The sequence below is a fragment of the Ailuropoda melanoleuca genome, chromosome 4 (genome assembly GCF_002007445.2).
Source record: "Ailuropoda melanoleuca isolate Jingjing chromosome 4, ASM200744v2, whole genome shotgun sequence".
NCBI classification, from domain to species: domain Eukaryota; kingdom Metazoa; phylum Chordata; class Mammalia; order Carnivora; family Ursidae; genus Ailuropoda; species Ailuropoda melanoleuca.
In genome coordinates this window covers 64,726,923-64,742,539 of record NC_048221.1, presented here as the reverse complement: position 1 = coordinate 64,742,539, position 15,617 = coordinate 64,726,923, and the positions used below count along the sequence as shown (strand labels likewise).

The 15,617-nt window shown below is 44.9% G+C and overlaps 1 long non-coding RNA gene across 1 annotated transcript; it reads right to left on the bottom strand.

The window, feature by feature from the left end:
- Positions 1 to 2,231: 2,231 nt before the first annotated feature.
- Positions 2,232 to 15,313, bottom strand: LOC117801770. Its single transcript, XR_004624486.1, has 3 exons — positions 15,198 to 15,313; positions 5,591 to 5,758; positions 2,232 to 3,542 (listed from the first exon to the last, which is right to left on the bottom strand). It is a non-coding gene; the product is annotated as an uncharacterized LOC117801770 (long non-coding RNA).
- Positions 15,314 to 15,617: the final 304 nt, after the last annotated feature.

Below are 15,617 nucleotides of genomic sequence, written 5' to 3'. Positions count from 1 at the left end.
GTTGATTGAACATTCCAGAAAGTGAAATAGTCTAAGGTGCCTCAGTGAAAAATTTCAGGCTCGTGTTCGAGTTCCTGTGTTGGTAACGACAATGAGAAACATATTTTTGTACATTTCATTTTTGTACATTTCGGAGAAATGGATTGACAAGATGGGGGGCATGTATTTATCTGGCAGGACCCAGTAACACACGTCCCCGTGCTGGGCTGTGGTTGTGTAATTCCCAGGCCTGTCTCCCTTTAGTGCACCCATTGGATGAGCGTGCTGTGTCCCCAGTGACTGCTATCAGGGCATCTTCTCCAGCAGGGTTTTGTCATGGTGGCTGGGGCGCTCCTGCAGGTTTGGCCTCTGCTACTGCTCCATCCAGTTAAGGACATCTTAAAAACCTGATGGGCCACACTATAGGGTGAGGAGAAACCCAGGCTCCACATGGAAAGAGAGAAACATCCAGCCTCCCACTAACCACTCTGGTAGAGTAAGTGACTTCAACAACAGCGGTGACAAAACCCACCCAGGGCAAAAGAGGCTGATGTTGTGTTTTGGGTTCTTTTGTATTAACGGCCCAGTGGGGAGGACGTCTCTTCCCAGAAAGGAGGAGGATAGAGACTGGAATCGAGGCAAGCAGAAGCAGTGGAGAGGTGCTGCCCTATGGGGATGTTGAGATCCCCTCAAACTGAGAGAGGGTTTGGGGTTTTAGGATATTCCTGGCCCTGCTTTGATGTTACCCTCTTGATTTCATTTCCTATACCATAACTGATAGGGCACAGATATTCTTTTTTTTAAGTTTATTTTTTTTTTTTAGTAATCTCTGCACCCAACAAACTCACGACCCCAAGATCAAGAGTCACATGTTTTTCCACCTGAGCCAGACAGGTGCCCCAGGGCACAGATATTGTTGGGAAGAGATGTTTAAGGCACTGAGAAGGTCTTCTTAGTAAGCATTCAATGTCTTTTGGAATAAATCAACAAAACCAAATATCTTGAGTGTGGGTAGACAAGAGCTAGAAATTCGCCCCTAACCTCCATGCTTGAAAATCAATTCCCTACTCAGTTTTCCAACTTTTCTGCTTCAAGCATTACCAGCTAGCTTTGCAAATCCCCACAAAGGACTTTGTGAATGATAGACAGGCTTTGTCTATCTTATTCAAGGTGAAAATAAAGCATCGTATCTCTCAACTCTGATTACAGACAGTTTGCGCCCCAGCGGGTACAGCCCTTGCCTTGCCCGGAGTTGAGGGTACCCCCCTCCCCCCCGCGTGGTGCCGGACCCTCCCGGGCCCTCCCAGGGGTCTGCCAAATGAATGAATAACATGGGGCCCAGGAGCATCTGTGACATTGGATCGCGGTCTCCTGCCTGTCCGAGTTTGATTTGTGAATCTACATACTGGCTTCCAAGCAGAGTAAGGATAATTTGGCCTATTTGTATCTATACTTTGAGATTGGGGTTTGAAGGACAAATACCAGACGGGAAGCAGATTTCTGTTCTACTGTGGCGGGACCTGGTATTCCTTCAGGACTTTGCGCAGTGGGCTCCGGGGAGAGCGGGAGGGAAGCCCAGCCCTGGGGCTGTGCCTGCCGCACATTTCAAGGGTGTGTCCCGAGACAGAGAATCCAAAGGACGTGCTTTACTTGGGCTCCTGGAAGTTCTTTAAGACCCACTGCAGATGAGCCGCGGGGATGTCCCAAACCCATGAACTCGGTGAGGCCAGAGGCTGCCTTAGAGGCGCCCGCGATTGCTCCAAGTGTCCTGCAGAGGGCGCCCTGGCATTTTTTTCTTCTATTTCGAAGGGTTTCTAAATAAAATTGATTGACACAAAGCGGTACAAATCAATAGTGACCTCTACCCCTGAAACCAATAATACATTGTATGTTAATCAATTGAATTTAAATAATAATGAAAAAATAAAAAGTACACTTACGATGGAAAAATAATAAAATAATAATTTTAAAACGATGAATAAGTTCTGAGTATCTAATGTATAACAGGTGACCATAGTTGATAATATCATGTTGTATAAATGAAAATTGCTAAGAGATTGCAACTTAAAGGTTCTCATCCAAAAAAAAATATGTGAGGTGATGGTTGTGTTAATTAACTCAATGGTAGAAATCTTTTCACAGTGTTTAACAAATCATCACGTTTACTTTAAATATCTTACAATTTTATTTGTTAATTATACCTCAACAAAGATTTAAAGAAAAATCTATAGTAGTGAATAGTATACGGTGGAGTGTTGACTGGCACCCTAATCCTACATTCCTCCTTCTTGCCTCAGAAACGTGCAGCCTTGGGCTTCTTATATGATTGAACGGGTAAGTATTTTGCTGTAAGGCTTTTCTAGAGATGTCTCAACAGGGAAGGAAAAGTGTAAAATGAAATCTCACTTTATCATTCCAACACTACGTAAGGCTGTCGTAGCAGGTGGGAAACAGGGTACCCAGGTCATTGAGCTCAATGAGCACAGTACAAACGTATTTCCCCCCAATGCTGAGTCCCCATTCCCGTGAGGTCCTTTAATGGTAATTCGGCCAGATTTTACAGCTTTGTAGTCACTTTTGGTACTTTGGAGAGTCATTTGGGTTCTTTTCCTTTTGCTCTCTCAGAGGAGATAGGAGATGAGCTTCTGGTGGCTGGAGTGAAGGTGGGGGTATGGGGTGCTGTCATGCACCTGTCCCCTTGCTCTGTCTCTCCAATCCTAGTTAGAGCAGTGAGAGACAGAAAAGAAAGATGTCTATATCTTTGACTGCAGATGGTGGCAGCCTCCTCCCTGGGGCATCTCAACTGCTGTCCTCTCTCATTGCCCACGGGCCTCAGGAGGGCTCTACCTACCAGGAGCTCACAGCTGTCTGTTTTTCCCATTGATGAGCCCCGGGGACCTTGTACCGTGTACCTATGATACTTGTGTTCTCTGTACCTGAAGCTCCCAGCTCAGCTTCCTGCCGCAGTCTACTCTCAGGGCTGCAGGTGCATGCGGATTCATCATTCTTACTTCTTGAAACCAGAACACGGGAGCCAGAGCGGGAGCGTGCAGTCATGCTCTACCTGGCAGTGCTCACCAAACCACCTCCTCTCAACTCTACTTTTCTCTGGTGCAGAGGTTCAGGGGCAGACACGGCTGGAGTTGAAATCCTACCCCTTGACCTCTCTCCACATATGGCGCTGTTGTTCTTTGATGACGGGTGAGGTGCTGGGTGTGGCGAGGGGGTAGAACCAATTCCCCTGTAGGTGTCCTTCTCCATGGGGCTTTGGCTGGAGCTCTTTGTACTTAGGTGATGCGGAACTAAGCACACTGTCAGTCTTACCCTCAGCTGAAAATCAGGAGCCAGACAAAAAAATCTTGCTTGGGTTCCTTGTTCCTAGATCTTCCAATGAGAAAGAACGGAAGATTTTAGGTAACATGGTTGGCACTCCCTGAAATGAGAGTTAGGTCCCTTGATCCAGTGTTCTTCGTGGTATCATGAGGGGAGGCACAAAGCCAGAGATGGCTCCTCTTCTCCTGCTGTTTGCTGGACTCTGGCCCTGCACGCCTACGAATCAGTATCTGGACAAGAAAGGAGATGGAAAGGGCCATGAGGGTTGAAGCCAGATTTGGAGGGAGTCCCGACATGAGTAAAATTCAAAGCAACATTTTTTTCCCTTTTTTTTAAAATTTAAATTCAATTAGCTAACATGTAATACATCATTAGTTTCAGATGCAGAGTTCAGTTAATCATCAATTGCCTATAACACCCAGTGCTCATCACATCCCGTGCCCTCCTTAATGCCCATCACCCAGTTACCCCATTCCTTCACCCACCACCCCTCCAGCAACCCTCTGTTTGTTTCCTAGAGTTAAGAGTCTTCAAAGCAATGTTGATAGGAAGCTTCAGAAGGATACCCACCATAGTTATACTAGTTAGACACAGTAAAGTTACAGTAACACACAAAACACTACTCTGTTATTTATGGCTATGCACAATGTTATGAAATTATGAACGTAGTGGCTGCCTTGGGGGTGGAAGATAGCGAAATGGGCCTGAGTGGGCCACATGGGGGTGTCTGGTTGCATCAAAAAATGTTCCACTTCTTAAATAAAATATAAAGAAGAAGGAGGAGGAGATCTGGAACAAATGTGACAAACTGTAATTTGGGGAAGCTGAGTGGCAGGTGCGTGTGTGTTTGTGATATTATTCTATGTATTTTCATGAGCATGAAATATTTATTATTAAGCTAGATTTGGATGGGTGCAGAGTTTCAGCTGGGGAAGATGAACACGTCTTCAAGGTACATTGTGGCTATGGGGTGCACAACGATGCAAAGGTACTTAGTGCCACAGAATCACACCCTAAAGAATGGTAAACTCTATCTGTACATTTTGCCATAATGAAAAACTTGAACTTGGTCTGACTGTGTGGTTCTTGCATTCCTATAATACAGTGATGAAACCAAACAAAGGGTAATCTTAGTTGTGAGCTTATCATAATCTTATTCACCTCGAACTCTAAGGCAGGATCTTTTGATTGTCGTATGTCATTGTAGGCTCAAGCTTTTGAGAACAGCATGTCACTGGACACCACAAACCCTTGGCTCTATGCTTGTTATTGACTTGAATGGTCCTTGATGCCTATTACGTAACCCTGTGTATCAATTAGATCCGGCTTTCTGCATAGGTGATTAGTGACCTAGTAACATTTAAGAGATTCTAGAATGCTGCGTTGATCCAAAAACATCTCCATCAGTCTGCTACCACATACCTTTCTGGAACTAAATGAAAAAAATAGTAAATGTATGCAACGTCAACAAGAGTAGGGTTTTTTGTTTTGCTTTGTTTTTAATGAAAATATCTCCAACAACTCCATTCACACACTTGCAGGGGTACACTCAGTTGATCATGTTGCAGTGTGATGGCTAGCTGAGACAGAAGAGAGATACAGGGGCTCCTGGGTGGGTCAGTTGGTTGGGAGTCTGCCTTTGGCTCAGGTCGTGATCCCAGGGTCCTGGGATCGAGCCCCACCTCAGGCTTCCTGCTCAGCAGAGGGCCTGCTTCTCCCTCTCCCTCTGTTTGGCTCTCTCTGCTTGTGCTCTCTCCCTCTCTCTCTGTCAAATAAATAAATAAGATCTTTCAAAAAAAAAAAAAAACAGAAATATAGCATGGAAGCTTTGTTCCAAGAAAAGAACAAAGAGCTGACATTTAATACGGGCCGCTGTGGGGAGAGGGTAGTGGTGGGTACCACACTGGAGGCCGTGTATATGCTCTTTGAAACTAGGAGACAGCAGGACAAGGTTGCATAAGTACATGAACGTATCACAGGGAACGGCGCCTGGTGTCTCCAGTGGTAGGGGATTCACATTTTGTTGAGCGTCCACAACGTGCCAGGCACTTAGCATCCGACTCCTCCCACCACCCGTCCGAGGCACATTTTATGGACACATCAGTTGAGGTTCAGAGAGTTAAAGCACCTTCCCAAGTATACACTACTATTTGACTCCAAAATTGAATAAGCCATGATGGCCCTAAGTGACGGTTTTCTTCCTATTTTTGCTTTTTCCTTGACAGGATCCAGGTTTGTGATGGACTACGCTTGGGGTCTGATCCATACATTTTCTTACCCTTCTTTCGATTCCATTAGGAAACTACTTCTTGTATGCATATGGCTCCCATGGTCCATGATCCAGGCTCGATCAGTCCTAACACGGTGCGGTCCGCACATCATTCAGCCACAGCCTTGTGCCTCAGGATGGGTAAGCCAGAATCATTCACGAATCTGTTCAGGTGGCCTAAGTGGGGAAAGCATATGCTTCTCTCTCATTTTCCACCCCCTCCCCCCCGCCACAACACCACTCTCTCAAAGTAGATTTGTCGGTAGCATCTTTTCTTTCCACGAGCTTAGAATTTGTCAGAATCAAGAAAGAATCATCCCCCAAAATGAAGAGCTAGACAGATAAGCACAATCAGAGAAGGAGAGGGAGAGCTAGAAGGAATAGGAAAACCCTATGCCATTGTTGGCGATCTTGAATCCTGCCGTGCCTGAATTCCCTTGGAATTTTCAAGTTAACTCTTCCTCATTTCTGCTAAGCTGGGTTTCTGTTCCCTGCAGTTGAAAGAATTTTGACAAATAAAAGCCTCCTCAGCATTCAGTCTTTCCCTTTAGATTTCCTTTCTGATCAGTATCAACCATAAGCAATGTGGATATTTCTCCAGAATAATCTTGCAAGTTTCTTTTCCCTTGGAAAAGAGATAAAAGAGACATATTAAGTGTGGGGTTTCTATGATGAACATGTTTTGGTTTAAATTATACAATGACCCAGTGGCTCAGAAGCAACTTCTTATGTATCTATTTCGTGGAACCTAGTCAAATGCCTGCTTTTAGTCATCAGTAAAATGAAATGAAAGTTGAACCAACAATGTCACTGCCCCCTCCCTCCACAAATCTTGGGTATCAGTGAAAGAGTGAGGGCTGATCCCTGCTTCCAATGGAGCCTCTTAGAGTAGACTGGCTAGTTCTCAGCGGGTCTCTTCTGGGGGCGGGTGGGCTAGTGAGGGAGACCGGGGAATGGCATATTTGGATGGTTGAAATGATGCTTCGGGTCACAACAGCTTTCTTAAAGGAACAAGCCAAGCAGCCACAAAAATGGGGCTGAGCAAGGCACACATTGGTGTAAGGGAGGCTTGCTATCATGTGCCTCTCCACCTTCATCCGTCCCGAAGTGGACTGCCCAGATTGTGAGCGTAGCCCGTCTTGGTACCACCTGGGACCAGGGGGGACGCTTTTAGGTTTTCCTTATTATATCTGCTACATCCAAATAGAAAGAAGTCCTTTTCTTTTTCTCTCTTTTTTTCCCCAATAGCTAGTTTAAAGACCACTAAAGGAGAGAAGAACATACCACCCCCAAGTATGCCATTTTTGGCATATTGATTATTTTGAATTACAGATACTTGAGAACCAACCAGTATAAAGAGGAAACTCTGACCTTCCTCTGTCCCCCTGAAAGTGGGAAATACATTTCCCCTGTGAAAGGTACCCTCTGTGCACAAGCGTAGAAGGCATCCTTACCACCGGGTGCAGGGAATTCGCAGCTGAGAAAGCTCTCTAGACAAACCTTGTTACTGCTGCACGACGTTACCCCTCCAGGCCCAGACGCCTTTGTCTCATTTGTCTAAAAGGTATAAAAGCTGCTCGCTTTGATCTCTTCTTTGGTTCTCATATTTTTAAGGGGCTCTTGCACATATGAAATTAAATTTGCTTTTCTCCTGTTAGTCTGTCTTATGTCAGTGTCATTATTACATCAGCCAATGAACCTAAAAGGGAAGAAGTGAAACGTTTTCTGCCCCCATGCAGCCTGAATCACTCCTTAGAGCTGGGTTTAGATGCGACATTATGGGACAGCAGCTTTTCCATAAGGAGGCCGATTCTGACTGTGGTGGGAGCTTGGTGCTTTGGGTTTTGCTCTGGTTGTTTGAAAGAAGGGAGCCGATAGGAGTGGACTTCTGGGGCCGTTGTAAGAATTGTGCCTTTTATTTTAGCTAGAATCAGGAGCTAGAATTATCAGTGCATAGCCAAGTCTGTCTGTCTGTCTTTTTCTCTTTCTCTCTCTCTCCCTTTCTCACTTTGTTTTATCCTGCCACCGAAGACACGTACAATAGACTATAGAGACATGACAAGAAAATTCTGCTGATGATATCCACTTGTTTGTTCTGTCCAGGAAGCCCTGATTTGCTTACCACCTCACCACCTTTACCAGGTGTGAATTCACATGTGAACAGGGAAGTTTGTTTACTCCCGGTCGCTCCTGAACCAAAGAGCTGATTTTTTCAGTGGTTACAAACCATGGGGCTCACTAATTAGGTGTCCCTCTTTAAAAAAAAAGAAGAAAGAAAGAAAGAAAGAAAGAAAGAAAGAAAGAAAGAGAAAGAAAGAAAAAATAAAGTTGACAAGTAGATACTTTAAAGGAGAAAGAAGAATCACGAGGTACCCCTTGGGGGGTGTTCAGAAGAAACCGTTGAAGACCAGAAAGGTCAGAAAGAGATTTGGATCACTGATGCTTGAGATAAGCAGAAGGGCAGAGGCCACAGAGTATTTTGAACGATAAAACAAGGAAATGTAGCGAAGGCCACTTTCACGAACCACTGTGCCTTAGAAACCTCAACAGAGGACCGACTTACAAAGACTTTCGAAAGTCTCTGAATTTTAAGTGTCTTTGTGCATATTTTCAAGCAGACTGTTGGAACTGACTGAAGAGCAAAACTATAAGCATTAAACATCCCTAGTAATAGAACCGATTTGTGTTTCAAAGGTATTTTGAGTTGAGATCAATCAACTGGTTTAAAGTCTAAGGATTGAAGGGTTGTAGAATGCCCCCCTCCCTCCAAACATGCCTCGCAGGCATAAGGATTATTTTGAGCTGATTCTTTTTAAGAAATGAGAAAAGGGCTGAACACAGTAGAAGTTACCCTTTTGTACGGAATATCTGCATTTATAAGGGGAACGTTGCTTTGTAAGTTTCCCTTTCTGTTCCAGGAAGAGAAGGGTGACTCTAAATCATCAGAAACACCATGGGGAAGACCCCCTATTTAAGTCTGCATGGCAACCTACCCTTGTTTACTGTGCCCTTCCTTCTAATCTCCCATAACCATCCCCCCCACCCCCCGCCGCCCACCAGCCCCCAATATCTATCTTCCATCTTTAACTGGAGACAGTATTGGGCCATTTCAGGGAGTTTTACTCAGTTTCCTGGTATCTCCCATGTATACACAAGGTATACAGGTTACCAAACTTCTGTTTTCTTTTCTGCTTGGGCTGCATTCCAGAAATGTGACCTATGACATTCTTCTGGTTATGATTGTATTAATTTGGGAATCTTCGAGTTTTGATTTTCATTTTGACCAATATGGTTGCCTTTCTTTTTCCTCAGTGGTTCAGTTTGTTTGCATATAACATTGCTAATTATTTCTGGCTTTCTTGCATCCTGGCCAGAACATTTGTTAATATACTGTTAAATAATCTCTTGGAACTTATCGTATTGGCATTGGAAGCAAGATGATAATTTTTCTATGACGACTTTAGTGCCCGATTTGCACATTCTCAAATCACTTCACTCACAATTGTTAAGTCTACAGTAATTCCATGTTCAGCCAAACATCCCTGGGACACAGGTCCAAGTGCAGTAGGATACCTATAGCCAGAAGGCAAATGTGAAGGGGACCCTCACCTTTAATGTCTGTGACCCATGCTCCTCACTGCTTAGGGACTGGGAGGGGTGTTGTCACCTCCGGGGCATGAGATGGTGAAGGTTTGGGCTACAAAAAACTGGCATTTTAGGGTCTGGAGTGAGTACAAGGTGGCTGGGGTGACTGGATGGTGGAAGACACAGGACAGCCTTGCAGGCAAGTGAAGTGCTCCCCACGCAAGCACAGCTGCCCCCTCAGGATGCATCCGGAATATCACAGGGGATGCTGTGGTCACTGTCCTGGCCTCTCCAATGGACACTGCATCAGTTGTCCTCCTTGTGCAGACCACTGTGGACCACAGCCACTGGTCTCTTTGGCCATAATTCCTCCTCCCAAGTGGGGTCACCCTTTCTCCCCCAAGAAAATGGCTCCTCTTTTCCTGGGACCTATTCTTCTAAGGTCAGTGCATGAAAGGTGACAGGACTTTCTAAATCAGTGTGGCCCTGCAGGGAATCCCAACTGATTTCTTATCCTACCTTACATTACGACATAATGGAAACGTCTCTCAGTGAAGAGAACTATTCCTTGCACACACACCCAAGTTTAATTTCTGGTTGGGTGTCCTTCTGGTGGGGCCATTTATTAGAAAAGAAAAAAGAAATATCCCCTGAATTTCTACTTTATTTTTTCTAAAAATTTCACGTTTTTATCTTTCAGCTTCTAACTGGGTTGTAACTAGTTGCTTTGCTAGGACTCTGTTATCCTTTCATATCGTCTGGGCCTTTTAAATTATCCCTGAACATTTTGCCCCCTAAAATTGACAAATTGACATTCTGGCTCAAAGCCAGTATCACTGCCTATGAAAAAGTGCCCAAAATAGTGAGAAGGACGTCACTTGTGTTAAAAAAAGCCAGTCGCTCATTTTGATAATCTAGGCCCTTTCTCGTGTGACCCCATTTTACCTTGTTCTGTTCAAAATTCCCTCAGTTGATCATGAATTCGGTACCTTGTGATAGCAATAGAAAGAGCATGTGTGACCCGGTTCAAATCCCAACCTGGTGACACAGTGTCTGGGTGACCGTAAGAATTAGCTTTTGTTTTCTGCTCTGTAGATAGAATAATGCCTGTCCATGGACATGTTTTGGGATGAGAACACGAGCCCGGGACACGGTATAGTCTGTCCCACCGCAGCTGCTCGTGGCGTGAGAGCCAGCCAGCCTACTGTCCCTGTAAGACAGCAGACAACCGCTCCGTTCTCCAGTCTATACCTTTCTTAGGTGTCCCCTCTGATGCTCTCCGCACCTGCCCACGCTTAGAGCGGCCAGGGATGACGCTGGACACCCTACAATGCATAGGACAGCACCCCCAACAAGGAATTACCAGGCCCCAATGTCAATCGTGTTGAGGTTGAGAAGCCCTCAGAACCAGCTGGGGAAGGTCCTCTGGGTGCGATCGCCTAAGGATCCCAATGTGCCCAAAGTTTATCATCACTCCCCCAAAACAGAAAAAGATCATCTCCTGGGTGAAGGTGTCCTGGTTTCTCTAAACACTTAGCGGCTTTGTTCTTCGGCCTAATTGCTCCCGCAAGTGGAACGGCTTCTGGGAATGTCGCTATTCTTGCTCTCCGATAGGAAGCTTAAGGGAAGTGACAATCTTGCGTGCGCGGTGAGATGTGAACCCACTCTCCCTCCCCATTCTGTAGCCCAGGCTCTTTGGGTCCCCGGCCATGTCTGGTGCCACTCCTGAAGGCAGGGGAGGGGGCGCCCATTTACAGAGTTGCTTGCTGATTGATCAACACCAAAGGCAGAATTCTTTCCATTTCACCAGCGGGAGGGGTAAGGTGGCTCTAGTGACAGGCAACTCAGACTTTCAAAACCACAAGCTGTGTATCTCCTGAGAACAGTAAATAACAGAGCGAAAAGACCTTTTCTTTCCTTTCTGAGAATGTTTCCTTTCCCAGAAAAAAAAAAAAAAGGTGCTACAATCACTTTCTTGTAAAGTGGTAACTGGGAGCAGCCATTGGTCACGATTGCTAATTCAGCTGGTCTCTAAAAGACAATGCATGTCGGGCACAATTCCTCAGCTCTCCTGCACACACACGCACACACACACACACGCACACACACACGCATACACAATTCTCCATGTGCTCATGTCTGCAGCAATGACATGTCACACGGTTTGTGGTTCTTTAACTTGAGTTAAATGTAACCTAAAATAAATACAAAATCCAATTGTGCCCTCCTGCCACTCACTGAAGACTCTTAAAGCCACAAAGCTGCAGTATCCACCCCCCCATCCCTCCCCCCGGAAGTGTTTTCATTTGCAAGTGCACGGTTTTGTTTTGTTTTGTTTTTCCAACAAAAAAAGAGTTACTTGACCTATGCTATCAGGGTTGATTTTTGTTTAAAAAATAATTTTTGTGTCTTTTTTTTCTTTGTCTTGACACAAACAAATTCACTTGGAGCTTTTGTAAAAATAAACTTTACTTATTTTGTAAAAATAAATTCATGCAGAGTTTAATCTATGGGAGTCCATGCTCCTTTCCTCCCTTTCCTTTAAGGATAGACTTTAAAAAAATGCAGGCTTTAAATGAGCAAATGGTGATGAACGGATTTTGTGAGAATGGTTTCTCCATGGAATGGAAGAAAGATTAGCATTCCTTCCATTCTATGTTTTTTTTTTATAATAATATATTATATTATATTATGTTAGTCACCATACAGTACATCCCTGGTTTTTGATGTAAAGTTCCACTCTATGTTCTTAAATACCCTGCAGACTTAGAATGAGATTGCTAATATAAACCCCTAGGGACTACCGCTTATCTTTTCCGTAATTAACTACAAATGATCATCACTTTATTTCCCATCTAAAAGCAGCATTTTCTTTTTCTTTGTCTTTTGGATACATTTTCATTTTTGTTCTGCCAATGGGTCTCTTAAACAAGTTACACACTTTCTCTGACCCTTAGTTCCCTCAAACCTGGAACGTGGGGTTTGGACTACATTAGTGGTTCTCAAACCTGGCTGCTTGGAAAAGTCACCTGGCCAGCTTAATAAATAGGTAATGTCCCGCCTGGCCCCCAGTGATTCCAGTGGCAGAAAGGGATGAGACCCTAGCCGTGGATCATCTCTTAGGTTATTTTCAGCTTTTAAACTCTGTGATCTGAAACATCCATTTTGGTGAGGGTGGTGAAATTGGCAAGTCATTGATCTCAAATAGGAAGGTGGGGTCGGTATGGTGATTCTAGGGGCCAGTTTAGTTGCAAATATCAAAAGCCTTAAACATGTACCTGACCTTTGACCCAGCCTGTTCAATTTCTAGGCATTTATTCTTAAGAGAAAATTTATGTTGTATCCAATAATTAAGTACAAGGATGTTGACTGCAGTATTACATAGAGAAGAATGAAAGTCTACCTATTTGGGGAATGTTTAAATAAATTATGGTATAATTACCCAGCAGGATACTATGCAGACATTAAAAATATTATTTCCACAACTTTGAGAAACAAACTGAGGGCCTCAGAGGGGAGGGGGGTGGGGGAATGGGATAGACTGGTGATGGGTAGTGAGGAGGGTACGTATTGCATGGTGCACTGGGTGTTATACGCAACTAATGAAGCATCGAACTTTGCATCGGAATCTGGGGATGTACCGTATGGTGACTAACATAATATAATAAAAAAACATTAAAAAAAAAGAAATCTATACCGAAGTCTTTATGGGTAAAATTTAAAAAAAAATTATTTCCATAGAAAATATTTTATATCATCAAAAATGCCCATGATATGCTAAGTAAAGAAGTAGGTAATGCATAAGTCTCATTTTTTAAATAAATCATCAATATATAATAACATTTATAAAATTATAGAGCAAAATGAGGACAATGGTCATCTGTGGCTGGAGGGATTAGGAGTGATTTCTAATATACCTAGGGCCTTTGCGTTTGATGGCTTTAATTTAAAAAGCTATTTTAAAATCATTCTCTAACCTGGCTCCTTCATAATAAACATGTTTACTCCTTCAACTCTGCTCTATCCTTTTGTTTTCCAGATTGTAACCTAATAGTACTTAGCTACAAATTCAGGTTTGCCGGGAATACCGAGCTCAGAAGAGCAAACGTGAATGGGCTCTGCTCTGGGTTTTGCTGTCAGATCCCCCAAAAACAAGTAGAGGAGATAGAGTCCCAGCCAAAAGCACAATCTAAGCCAGAGTGACATAGTCCCCAATAACTGTGTTACCAGGGTGTAGATTAAAGAGGAAGTTGCCTGTTGGCAGGATGTACAGAGCCTTCCCAGACAGAGGGGAATTAGAGAATGAGCTTTTCCCCAGGTGCACAGTGGGGAACAAATTGCTGCAGACATGATGGAAACACACCCTGGGCTGTTCAAGTACCTGGTATATTTGGGAAAAATAAGAGATTTGAATCTGAGTATCAAGTAGCAGCAGGAATATATATGTATTGCAGAAGAAATCTGGGAAGTCCCAGTCCTTACTGAAGCATTGGGGAAATTAGGGAAAGGCTTCTTCCAACCCTGACCAGACTGAGACTCAGCCTAGGCCACTGATTTGGTGATTAGAGCATGAGCTGGATTTTAGTTTCAACCTGTTCCATCATCTGGGTACACTTGAGCAGTGTACAACCTGAGCAACTGTTTCTACAACAATGCTGTGAGGCTCAAAGAAGGCAAATAATTTCTCCATAGTCCTGCAGCTCTTTTGGAGTAGGGACATGCTTCCAGAGTGAAGATTCTTGAGCAATGAACTTGAACACTATTCTGTGGGTGTATGAACCAGTTTTCTAGAAGGAAACTAAATAGAAGGCACTAAGACGACAGCAAACAAGGATAGTAATTAGGAAGCCGTTATAGTAGTCCTGGTGAGATGAGGAAGGCCTGAACTGGGGTAATGTCAGCGAGTACCAGAGTTCTAAAAGTGGGTAAGCACAATGCATATTGTGATTGTGGCATGCAAGAATTTGCAAGTAAGGTAAAGCAAGAGAGGCCGAGACAAAGGTCCACCTGGATGTGGGCCTTAAAAAGCCGCTGGTATGTGTTGATTGCTGCAGTTAGGGGAATCACGAGAGTCCCCGGAGAGAGAAGTGATGGCAGATCTTGAGAGCATGCCTGCATTTGAGCTGTAGGGGGAGAGAGGGATCAGAGTGGGAATCCAAAAAGAGCCATCGGTGGTGGGAGGAAGGGCAAGAGAGGAGTGGGGCGTGGGTTGGAGTTTCGAAGAGGAAGTGGTCACAGCGTCAAATGGTCCCCGTGCAAGGTAGATGAGAATTGAAAGCATGCTACTTGAAATGTCTTTCAGTTACCTTTCAATTAGCAGTTCACGTAGGACTCTAGAAACCAGAACCTAAGGGTTCAAGGGGTGGGTGTGCAGGGGGTGCTGAAGGCTGGACTAGGGCTTTGGCAAGCACTTGGGCAGGAAGGAAGGAGAGACAGAGGGCAGCAGTTGCATAGGAAAGTGAATGTAAGGGAAGGCTTTCGTTAGGGCGGGGAGTCCGCACCACCGATAGAGACTGGTGGGGGTGCTCGTGGACACATAAGAATGAGACAAGGCAGAAACCTTTAACAGGTAAGATTGCACCCAAGGCCAGGAGAGTGAGAGATCACACAGCGACAGCACCCAAGGGGAGGAGCCAGCTATGGAAAAAAAAAAAAAAGAGCACCTTTCTCAGGGAGGAGGAGGAACAGGGGGAAGGAGAACATGAAAATCCTGGAAATTCTGCGTGGCAAAAGACAGGTGGTGGTGAACCATCAGGTGGTGTCCGTTTCCTCGGTGGCTAGGAAGCAGGACCAGTGACTCATCGTGAGAGATTCCAAAATGGATTTTGAAGCCAGACCGCGGGTCCGGGAAGATGCTGCGGGCGGACATAAGGGAAACAGACTTGGGGGTGGGGTGGGGTGGGGTGTGGGATGGCTCCGTCCACGCTGTGGCAGGCCTCCCACCGCAGCTGGGTAATGTGCACATGTGAACGCTGTGAGAAGAGCAACCACTTTTATCTGGTCGATAAAGAGAAACTCGCGTTTGTCTTACCGTTGCATTTCCAGGGCACTTCGGGGATGTAACAGTACCTGGCCGGGCAGACGCCGGGCAAAGAGCCGCTTGGTGACTATAAATTCTGTCCCTGCACTCCTCCGAGCTCAGTGCCACCACGTTGATTCACTAACCAGTACAGAAAACAGGATTAGGGAACGGGAAGAAGCATGACCGCATAGGAACCCCACCCTGGGTCCACTGCCAACGGCAAGGTCCCTTTGCTGTGGATGCCCATGAACTTCCCCATTATCACTCGCAGAGGATTAAAGAGGGCTATATCTTGCCCAGGGCACACGGTGATTTTCCACGTGTTTGCCTCTTCTCCAGACGGTCCACCCAGCACAGCGCAACCCATGACAGGCACAGATGAGCCCTGTTTACTCCGGCAGTGCCTACCTAGGGCAGGTGACTTGGGCT